This window comes from Rhinoraja longicauda, chromosome 39, assembly GCF_053455715.1.
Source record: "Rhinoraja longicauda isolate Sanriku21f chromosome 39, sRhiLon1.1, whole genome shotgun sequence".
Taxonomy (NCBI): Eukaryota; Metazoa; Chordata; class Chondrichthyes; order Rajiformes; family Arhynchobatidae; genus Rhinoraja; species Rhinoraja longicauda.
The window spans coordinates 8,937,607-8,948,985 of record NC_135991.1 but is presented as its reverse complement, the minus strand read 5'-3'; the positions used below and the strand labels follow the sequence as shown (position 1 = coordinate 8,948,985).

At 53.2% G+C, this 11,379-nt stretch overlaps 1 long non-coding RNA gene across 1 annotated transcript; it reads right to left on the bottom strand.

Annotated features, from left to right (window-relative positions):
• Positions 1 to 2,080: 2,080 nt before the first annotated feature.
• LOC144611127 (uncharacterized) lies at positions 2,081 to 7,598 on the bottom strand. Its single transcript, XR_013549480.1, has 3 exons — positions 7,538 to 7,598; positions 5,655 to 5,729; positions 2,081 to 2,129 (listed from the first exon to the last, which is right to left on the bottom strand). It is a non-coding gene; the product is annotated as an uncharacterized LOC144611127 (long non-coding RNA).
• Between the last annotated feature and the right edge of the window lie 3,781 nt (positions 7,599 to 11,379).

The window sequence follows — 11,379 nt, the reverse complement described above, 5'->3', positions numbered from 1 at the left end:
ACCCGGATTTGATCCTGACTACGGGCGCGGTCTATACGGAGTTTGCACCTTCTCCCCGTGACCTGCGTGGGTTTTCTACGGGTGCTCCGGTTTCCTCCCACACTCCAAAGATGTCCAGGTTTGTAGGTTAATTGGCTTCTGAATGGTGTCAATTGTCCCTGGTGTGAGTAGGATATTGTTAGTGTGCGGGTATCGCTGGTCGGCGCGGACTCGGTGGGCCGAAGGGCCTGTTTCCATACTGTATCTCTAAACTAAACTAGTGTGTGAACGGGCGATCGCTGGTCGGCGCGGACTCGGTGGGCCGTAGGGCCTGTTTCAAGATGGCCGACTTTTGCCTCCTATTTCCATACTGTATCTCTAAACTAAACTAGTGTGTGAACGGGCGATCGCTGGTCGGCGCGGACTCGGTGGGCCGTTGGGCCTGTTTCAAGATGGCCGACTTTTGCCTCCTGTTTCCGCGCTGAGTCTCTAAACTAAACTACTGTGTGAACGGGCGATCGCTGGTCGGCGTGAAGGAGTTTTAGACCCAACGACACCAAACTAATCAGGTGCCTTGTGTAGGGAATATCATAATATCTCGGATTTATTTGCGTTGTCGAGCTGCCAGAACTGAACTGGAAGGATTTGACTATCACAGGACTTTGCTTAAATTAGATTCAAGTCATGTGCTGCCAATTCCCCACATTTAGAATCATAGTTGAGAACATACAGGGCCAGGATAAGCAAGTTGGCCGATGATACAAAAGTTAGTGGTTTTGCAGATCGTGAAGATGGTTGTGAACGATTGCAGCAGGATCTGGATCGATTGGCCAGGTGGGCAGAGGAATGGTTGATGGAATTTAATACGGAGAAGTGTGAGGTGTTACATTTTGGGATGTCTAACAAGGGCAGGACCTACAGAGTGAATGGTAGGCCTCTGGGTAGTGTTGTAGAGCAGAAGGATCTAGGAGCGCAGGTACACAGTTCCCAGGTAGACAGGGAGTGTTGTAGAGCAGAGAGGGATCTAGGAGCGCAGGTACACAGTTCCCAGGTAGACAGGGAGTGTTGTAGAGCAGAGGGATCTAGGAGCGCAGGTACACAGTTCCCTGAAAGTGTGGCGTCACAGGTTGACAGGGAGTGTTGTAGAGCAGAGGGATCTAGGAGCACAGGTACACAGTTCCCCTGAAAGTGGCATCACAGGTAGACAGGGAGTGTTGTAGAGCAGAGGGACCTAGGAGCGCAGGTACACAGTTCACTGAAAGTGTGGCGTCACGGGTAGACAGGGAGTGTTGTAGAGCAGAGGGATCTAGGAGCGCAGGTACACAGTTCCCAGGTAGACAGGGAGTGTTGTAGAGCAGAGGGATCTAGGAGCGCAGGTACACAGTTCCCAGGTAGACAGGGAGTGTTGTGGAGCAGAGGGTTCTAGGAGCGCAGGTACACAGTTCCCTGAAAGTGTGGCGTCACGGGTAGACAGGGAGTGTTGTGGAGCAGAGGGATCTAGGAGCACAGGTACACACAGTCCCCTGAAAGTGGCGTCACAGGTAGACAGGGAGTGTTGTACGTCCCGACACTCTAGGTTTCCGACATTTTAGCTCTGGACAGTGTAGGCCCGGACACTGTAGCTCTGGACACTGTAGGCCCGGACAGTGTAGGCCCGGAGGCCTGGGTGCCGCCTGACGGAGGTTGCCTAGCAACCCGCCTCCCGGCCCGGGCGGCCGCCATTGGTGGAGCGGGAGCCCGTGGCCACTGGTTGGGTGAGGTCACGTGGGGGCGGTGACGTCACCTTGTCCCGTATTTGGGAGTGGGATAGTTGGCAACCCCTATCCACAGCCTCCTGTGGCAATGAGTTCCGCAGATTCACCGCCCTCTGACTAAACAAGTCCCTCCTCGCCTCCTTTCTAAAAGAACGTCCTTTAATTCTGAGGCCGCGCCCTCTGGTCCCAGACTCTCCCACTAGTGGAAACATCCTCTCCACATCCACTCTATCCAGGCCGCTCACTGTTCGGTGAACGTTTCAATGAGGCCCTCCCCCCCCCCCCCCCCCCGCGCGATCTTCTAAACTCCAGCAGAGAGACCTGTGAGCACACTGGGCAATATCATACCTTCTTTCATGTTGCACGCCGTTGCCAAACAGTAGATCTCCTGGTTCACTGTGAACAAGGAAGAAATAGTTGAGTTTATTGTCACGTGTACCGAGGTACAGTGAAAAGCTGTTGTTGAGTGCTATCTAGTCAGCAGAACGACTGCACACGATTACAATCCACAGATGACACAATACATGATAAAAGGTACACCGATCAGCCTAAACATTACGCCCGCCTGCCTAATATGCTGTTGGTCCTCCGTGTGCTGCCCCATACGCAGCAGGGTGCGATGCACTGTGTATTGTGACACATTCCTCCCGCGACCACCGTTAACATTTTCTGTGACTTGTGCCACAGTCGACCTTCTGTCGACAACGAGATCTGGGTGTCCTAGTGCATCAGTCACTGAAAGGAAGCATGCAGGTACAGCAGGCAGTGAAGAAAGCCAATGGAATGTTGGCCTTCATAACAAGAGGAGTTGAGTATAGGAGCAAAGAGGTCCTTCTGCAGTTGTACAGGGCCCTAGTGAGACCGCACCTGGAGTACTGTGTGCAGTTTTGGTCTCCAAATTTGAGGAAGGATATTCTTGCTATTGAGGGCGTGCAGCGTAGGTTCACTAGGTTAATTCCCGGAATGGCGGGACTGTCGTATGTTGAAAGACTGGAGCGACCAGGCTTGTATACACTGGAATTTAGAAGGATGAGAGGAGATCTTATCGAAACGTATAAGATTATTAAGGGGCTGGACACGTTAGAGGCAGGAAACATGTTCCCAATGTTGGGGGAGTCCAGAACAAGGGGCCACAGTTTAAGAATAAGGGGTCGGCCATTTAGAACTGAGATGAGGAAAAACTTTTTCAGTCAGAGAGTTGTGAATCTGTGGAATTCTCTACCTCAGAAGGCAGTGGAGGCCAATTCTCTGGATGCATTCAAGAGAGAGCTAGATAGAGCTCTTAAGGATAGCGGAGTCAGGGGGTACGGGGAGAGGGCAGGAACGGGGTACTGATTGAGAATGATCAGCCATGATCACATTGAATGGCGGTGCTGGCTCGAAGGGCCGAATGGCCTCCTCCTGCATCTATTGTCTATTGTCTATTGGCTCGGACCGGACGGGATAGCCTTCGTTGCCCTCGCGCATCGACGAGCCTTGGGCGCCCAACACCCTGCCTGTCGCCGGTTTGTGGTTTGTCCCTCCTCAGACCACTGTCGGTCGGTACTTACCACTGCTGACTGACCGGGAGCACCCCACAAGCCTTGCCGTTTCAGAGATGCTCTGACCCAGTCGTCTGGCCACAACAATTTGGCCCTTGTCAAAGTCGCTCAGGTCTTTACTCCTGCCCACTTCTCCTGCATCCAACACGTCAACTTCAAGAACTGACTGTTCACTTGCTGCCTAATGTATCCCACCCCTTGACAGGTGCCATTGTAACAAGATAACCAATGTTATTCACTTTGCCTGTCAGTGGCCATAATGTTTTGGCTGATCGGTGTATAACGTTTAGTGCAAGATAAAGTCCGATCAAAGATAGTCCGAGGGTCTCCAATCAGGTAGATAGTGGTGTAGGAAGGAACGGCAGATGCTGGTATAAATCGAAGATAGACACAAAGTGGTGGAGTAATTCAGCGGGTCGGGCAGCATCTCTGTGGAGAACGTGGACAGGTACAAAGTGCTGGAGTAACTCAGCGGGTCGGGCAGCATCTCTGTGGAGAACGTGGACAGGTACAAAGTGCTGGAGTAACTCAGCGGGTCGGGCAGCATCTCTGTGGAGAAAGTGGACAGGCACAAAGTGCTGGAGTAACTCAGCGGGTCGGGCAGCATCTCTGTGGAGAATGTGGACAGGCACAAAGTGCTGGAGTAACTCAGCGGGTCGGGCAGCATCTCTGTGGAGAACGTGGACAGGTACAAAGTGCTGGAGTAACTCAGCGGGTCGGGCAGCATCTCTGTGGAGAACGTGGACAGGTACAAAGTGCTGGAGTAACTCAGCGGGTCGGGCAGCATCTCTGTGGACAGGTACAAAGTGCTGGAGTAACTCAGCGGGTCGGGCAGCATCTCTGTGGAGAACGTGGACAGGTACAAAGTGCTGGAGTAACTCAGCGGGTCGGGCAGCATCTCTGTGGAGAACGTGGACAGGTACAAAGTGCTGGAGTAACTCAGCGGGTCGGGCAGCATCTCTGTGGAGAACGTGGACAGGTACAAAGTGCTGGAGTAACTCAGAGGGTCGGGCAGCATTTCTGGATAAACCGGATGGTGACGTTTTGGGATGGGACCGTTCTTTATTCTTGGAAATCGCTAATCTTTAACTGTCCATTAATCAGGCATGATCCATATTGCTAATTGAACCGCCGGAGAGAAGATAAGAAATGCAGGAAATTGGCAGCACATGAGTTGAATCTAATTTAAGCAAGGTCACAATGTGATAGTCAGATCCCTCAAGTTTAGTTCTGGCAGCTCGACAGCTTAAATAAATAATCATATCTCTGCTTTATTTCAGCTATCTGCAGTTCCTTCAAACATTCACACACGACTTTAGTTTAGAGACACAGCGCGGAAACAGGCCCTTCGGCCCACCGAGTCCGTCCGCGCCGACCAGCGATCGCCCGTTCACACAATAGTTTAGTTTAGAGATACAGCGCGGAAACAGGAGGCAAAAGTCGGCCATCTTGAAACAGGCCCCTCGGCCCACCGAGTCGGCGCCGACCAGCGATCGCTCGTTCACACACTAGTTTAGTTTAGAGATACAGCGCAGAAACAGGAGGCAAAAGTCGGCCATCTTGGAACAGGCCCCAAACTCTGTTCTTTTACTATAGAGCTTTTATTTAGTTTAGTTTAGTTTGGAGACACAGCGAGGAAATACAATCCCTTCCCCACCGAGTCCGTCCGCGCCGACCAGCGATCGCCCGTTCACACACTAGTTTAGTTTAGAGACACAACGTGGAAACACAATCCCTTCCCCACCGAGTCCATCCGCGCCGACCAGCGATCCCCGCACACTAACACTATCCTACACACCCTAGGGACAATGTTTTTTACATTTACCAAGCCAATTAACCTACAAAACTGCAGTTTAGTTTAGAGATATAGTTCATTTAGAACAGAGATGAGGAAAAACATTTTCAGTCAGAGAGTTGTGAATCTGTGGGATTCTCTGCCTCAGAAGGCAGTGGAGGCCAATTCTCTGGATGCTTTCAAGAGAGAGCTGGATAGAGCTCTTAAGGATAGCGGAGTCAGGGGGTATGGGGAGAAGGCAGGAGCGGGGTACTGATTGAGAATGATCAGCCATGATCACATTGAATGGCGGTGCTGGCTCGAAGGGCCGAATGGCCTCCTCCTGCACCTATTGTCTATTGTCTATAAGAAGGGTCTCGACCCGAAACGCCAACCATTGAGTCTGAAGAAGGGTCTTGACCTGAAACATCACCAATCTCCAGAGAGTCTCTCTGAGTTACTCCAGCATTTTGTGTCTATCTTCCCAATTGCATCTTGGACTACCAGAGAAGCTGAATATCAACCATATTCTTTGTCTGTTGATTTTCTGGGAGGGGTTGGGGGGGCGGAGGGGGTGGGGAGGAGGGGGGGGGGGAGTAAACCTACAATGTTCTAGATCCGTCTCCATCACAGACTGCCGATCCTGTAGGCTTTTCATCGCCACATCGCTCACCTGCTTTTCTGCAAGACATGGACCAACAGACAGGTCAGTAGTGGACTTGGCCGTCACAGAGTGATACAGCGTGGAAACTAGGGTTGCCAACTGTCCCGTATTAGCCGGGACATCCTGTGCATTCGCCCTTGTCATGCATTAGGCCCGGGGGGCGCCGTAGGCCCGGACACTGTAGGCCCGGACACTGTCGGCTCGGACAGTGTAGGCCTGGACAGTGTAGGCCCGGACAGTGTAGGCCCGGATAGTGTAGGCCCGGACGCTGTAGGCCTGGACGCTGTAGGCCCGGACACTGTAGGCCCGGACGCTGTAGGCCCGGACGCTGTAGGCCCGGACACTGTATGCCCGGACGCCGTAGGCCCGGACGCCGTAGGTCCGGACGCCGTAGGCTCGGACAGTGTAGGCCTGGACAGTGTAGGCCCGGACAGTGTAGGCCCGGATAGTGTAGGCCCGGACGCTGTAGGCCTGGACAGTGTAGGCCCGGACACTGTAGGCCCGGACGCTGTAGGCCCGGACGCTGTATGCCCGGACGCTGTATGCCCGGACGCTGTAGGTCCGGACGCCGTAGGCCCGGACGCCGTAGGCCCGGACGCCTTAGGCCCGGACGCTGTAGGCTCGGACAGTGTAGGCCCGGACACTGTAGGCCCGGACAGTGTAGGCCCGGGAAGTGTAGGCCCGGACAGTGTAGGCCCGGACAGTGTAGGTCCGGACAGTGTAGGCCCGGACAGTGTAGGCCCGGACAGTGTAGGCCCGACACTGTAGGCTCAGACAGTGTAGGCCCGGATGCTGTAAGCCAGGACAGTGTAGGCCCGGGGGGCGCTGTAGGCCCGGACACTGTAGGCCCGACACTGTAGGCCTGGACAGTGTAGGCCCTGACAGTGTAGGCCCGGACAGTGTAGGTCCGGACAGTGTAGCCCAGAGGCCCGGGCGCCGCCTAACGGAGGTTGCATAGCAACCCGCCTCCCGTTCCGGGCGGCCGCCATTGGTGGAGCGGGAGCATGTGGCCGCTGGCTGGGTGAGGTCACGTGGGGCGAGACGTCACCTTGTCCCGTATTTGGGAGTGAGATAGTTGGCAACCCTAGTGGAAACAGGCCCATCGGCCCAACTTGCCCACACCGGCCAACATGCCCCATCTACACTAGTCCCACCTTTGCCCACAGCGGCCAACATGCCCCATCTACACTAGTCCCACACCGGCCAACATGCCCCATCTACACTAGTCCCACCTTTGCCCACACCGGCCAACATGCCCCATCTACACTAGTCCCACCTGCCCACACCGGCCAACATGCCCCATCTACACTAGTCCCACCTGCCCGCGTTTGGCCCATATCCCTCCAAACCTGTCCTATCCATGCACCTGTCTAAATGTTTCTTAAACGTTGCGATAGTCCCTGTCTCAACTACCTCCTCCGGCAGCTCGTTCCATACACCCACCACCCTCTGTGTGGAAAAGTTACCCCTCAGATTCCTATTAAATCTTTTCCCCTTCACCTTGAACCTGTGTCCTCTGGTCCTCGATTCCCCTACTCTGGGCAAGAGACTCTGCCCGATCTATTCCTCTCGTGATTTTGTACACCTCTATAAGATCGCCCCTCATCCTCCTGCGCTCCAGGGAATAGAGTCCCAGCCTGCCCCAACCTCTCCCTGTAGCTCAGGCCCCTCGAGTCCTGGAAACATCCTCGTAAATCTTCTCTGAACCCTTTCAAGCTTGACGATATCTTTCCTGTAACACGGTGCCCAGAACTGAACACAATGCTCTAAATGCGGCCTCACCAACGTCTGATACGTTAGTGTATCGTATCATATCTATCGTTACCTTGAATTAATTTCTGGATTTTCTTCACAATCTCTTCCATTTCCGGATCCACTTTCTTCCCTGAAACATAAATGACTTCATGATAATTCCTGGAATTTAGAAGGATGAGCGAGGATCTTATAGAAACATATACAATCCTTAAGGAATTGGACAGGCTAGATGCAGGAAACATGTTCCCCATGTTGGGGGAGTCCAGAACCAAGGGCCACACACAGTTTAAGAATAAAGGGTCGGCCATTTAGGACTCAGTCCGCGAGGACCAGCGATCGCCCGTTCACAAGCTAGTTTAGTTTAGAGACACAGCGCGGAAACAGGAGGCAAAAGTCGGCCATCTTGGAACAGGCCCCAAACTCTCTCCCTCTCTCTGGTTTTTTACTATAGAGCTTTTATTTAGTTGAGTTTATTTTAGAGACACAGCGTGGAAACACAATCCCTTCCCCACCGAGTCCGCGCCGACCAGCGATCGCCGCACACTAACACTATCCTACACACACGAGGGACAATTTTTAAACATTTACCAAGCCGATTAACCTACAAAACCCGCACGTCTTTGGAGTGTGGGAGGAAACCGAAGATCTCGGAGGAAACCCACGCAGGTCACGGGGAGAACGTGCAAACTCCGTACAGACGCCGCCCGTGGTCGGGATGGAACCCGGGTCTCCGGCGCTGCATTCGCTGTAAGGCAGCAACTCTACCGCTGCGCCACCGTGACCGCCCAGATGAGGAAAGACTTCTTCACCCAGAGAGTTATGAATCTGTGGGATTCTCTGCCACAGAAGGCAGTGGAGGCCGATTCACTGGACGTTTTCAAGAGAAAGTTAGACTTAGCTCTTGGGGCTAACGGAATCAAGGGATATGGGGAGAAAGCAGGAACGGGGTACTGATTGAGAATGATCAGCCACGATCATATTGAATGGCGGTGCGTACAGCCCAATCGCTCCAGCCTTTCAACATACGACAGTCCCGCCATTCCGGGAATTAACCTAGTGAACCTACGCTGCACGCCCTCCATAGTGATCAGTTTCCCCCCGTGATTTTACCCCTTGAGTTTCTAACGCATCAAGGAACAGAGTCCTGGCCTGCTCAAACTCCCCCTAAATCTCAGGTCCCCAAATCCTGGAGATATCATTGTAAATCTTCGCTGCTCATTTTGTGGCTTTGGTGACACAATTCTCTGGCTGTTAATTCTTGCTGAGAGTTGCCAAACACCTCAGATCAAAACAAAGAATAAACGGCAAGCCATTTATTGGTCGTCTGCAGTCAATGCACACCACACCACACTCGAACTGCAAAATCATCCCTCTATCTACGTACAAGGAGACAGAGAGTCGTGAATGTGCGGGATTCTCTGCCTCAGAAGGCAGTGGAGGCCGATTCACTGGATGTTTTCAAGAGAGAGTTGGAGTTAGCACTTGGGGCTAACGGAATCAGGGGATACGGGGAGAAGGCAGGAACGGGGTACTGATACTGGATGATCAGCCACGATCATATTCAGTTTTCGGCTTGTACTCGCTGGAATTTAGAAGATTGAGGGGGGATCATATAGAAACTTACAAAATTCTTAAGGGGTTGGACAGGCTGGATGCAGGAAGATTGTTCCCGATGTTGGGGAAGTCCAGAACAAGGGGTAACAGTTTAGACAATAGACAATAGGTGCAGGAAGAGGCCATTCGGCCCTTCGAGCCAGCACCGCCATTCAATGTGATCATGGCTGATCATTCTCAATCAGTACCCCGTTCCAGCTTTCTCCCCATACCCCCTGACTCCGCTATCCTTAAGAGCTCTATCTAGCTCTCTAGGATAAGGGGGAAGTCTTTTAGGACCGAGATGAGAAAACATTTCTTCACACAGAGAGTGGTGAGTCTGTGGAATTCTCTGCCACAGAAGGTAGTTGAGGCCAGTTCATTGGCTATATTTAAGAGGGAGTTAGATGTGGCCCTTGTGGCTAAAGGGATCAGGGGGTATGGAGAGAAGGCAGGTACGGGATACTGAGTTGGATGATCAGCCATGATCATATTGAATGGCGGTGCGTACAGGCTCGAAGGGCCGAATGGCCTACTCCTGCACCTATTTTCTATGTTTCTATGTTTAGTTTAGAGACACAGTGCGGAAACAGGCCCTTCGGCCCACCGAGTCCGCGCCGACCAGCGATCGCCCGTTCACGCACTAGTTCCATTTTATCCCACTTTCCCATCCACTCCAGACACACCAGGAGGTAATTTCTACCCACATTAACCCACAAACCCACGTCTTTGGAGTGTGGGAGGAAACCGGAGCACCCGGAGAAAACCCACACAGGTCACGGGGAGAACGTACAAACTCCGTACAGACAGCGCCCCCGGTCAGGATGGAACCCGGGTCTCTGACGCTGTGAGGTGGCAACTCTACCGCTGCAATGTCGTGCCATCCTTGTGTTGCCACGCCTTGAAAGACACTAGACAGTCATAGAGTGATACAGGCCGGAAACAGGCCCCTTGGCCCAACATGCCCCATCTACACTAGTCCCACCTGCCCACACCGGCCAACATGCCCCATCTACACTAGTCCCACCTGCCCACACCGGCCAACATGCCCCATCTACACTAGTCCCACCTGCCCACACCGGCCAACATGCCCCATCTACACTAGTCCCACCTGCCCACACCAGCCAACATGCCCCATCTACACTAGTCCCACCTGCCCACACCGGCCAACATGCCCCATCTACACTAGTCCCACCTGCCCACACCGGCCAACATGCCCCATCTACACTAGTCCCACCTGCCCACACCGGCCAACATGCCCCATCTACACTAGTCCCACCTGCCCACACCGGCCAACATGCCCCATCTACACTAGTCCCACCCGCCCACACCGGCCAACATGCCCCATCTACACTAGTCCCACCTGCCCACACCGGCCAACATGCCCCATCTACACTAGTCCCACCTGCCCACACCGGCCAACATGCCCCATCTACACTAGTCCCACCTGCCCACACCGGCCAACATGCCCCATCTACACTAGTCCCACCCGCCCACACCGGCCAACATGCCCCATCTACACTAGTCCCACCTGCCCACACCGACCAACATGCCCCATCTACACTAGTCCCACCTGCCCACACCGGCCAACATGCCCCATCTACACTAGTCCCACCTGCCCACACCGGCCAACATGCCCCATCTACACTTGTCCCACCTGCCCGCGTTTGGCCCATTTCCCTCCAAACCCGTCCTATCCATGTACCTGTCCAACTGTTTCTTAAACGCTGGGATAGTCCCAGCCTCAACTACCTCCTCCGGCAGCTCGTTCCATACACTCACCACCCTCTGTGTGGAAAAGTTACCCCTCGGATTCCAGAACCAGGGGCCACACACAGACTAAGAATAAAGGGGAGGCCATTTAAAACTGAGGTGAGAAAAAACTTTTCCACCCAGAGAGTTGTGAATGTGTGGCATTCTCTGCCACAGAGGGCAGTGGAGGCCAATTCACTGGATGGATTTGAAAGAGAGTTAGATAGAGCTCTAGGGGCTAGCGGAATCAAGGGATATGGGGAGAAGGCAGGCACGGGTTACTGATTGTGGACGATCAGCCGCGATCACAATGAATGGCGGTGCATACAGGCTCGAAGGGCCAAATGGCCTCCTCCTGCACCTATTTGCTAGGTTTCTTTTCCTATTAAATCTTTTCCCGTTCACCTTAAATGGACGGCTTTCTTTAATGACTGGAGCGACTGGGCTTGTATACACTGGAATTGAGAAGGATGAGAGGAGATCTTATCGAAGCGTATAAGATTATTAAGGGGTTGGACACGTTAGTGGCAGGAAACATGTTCCCAATATTGGGGGAGTCCAGAACAA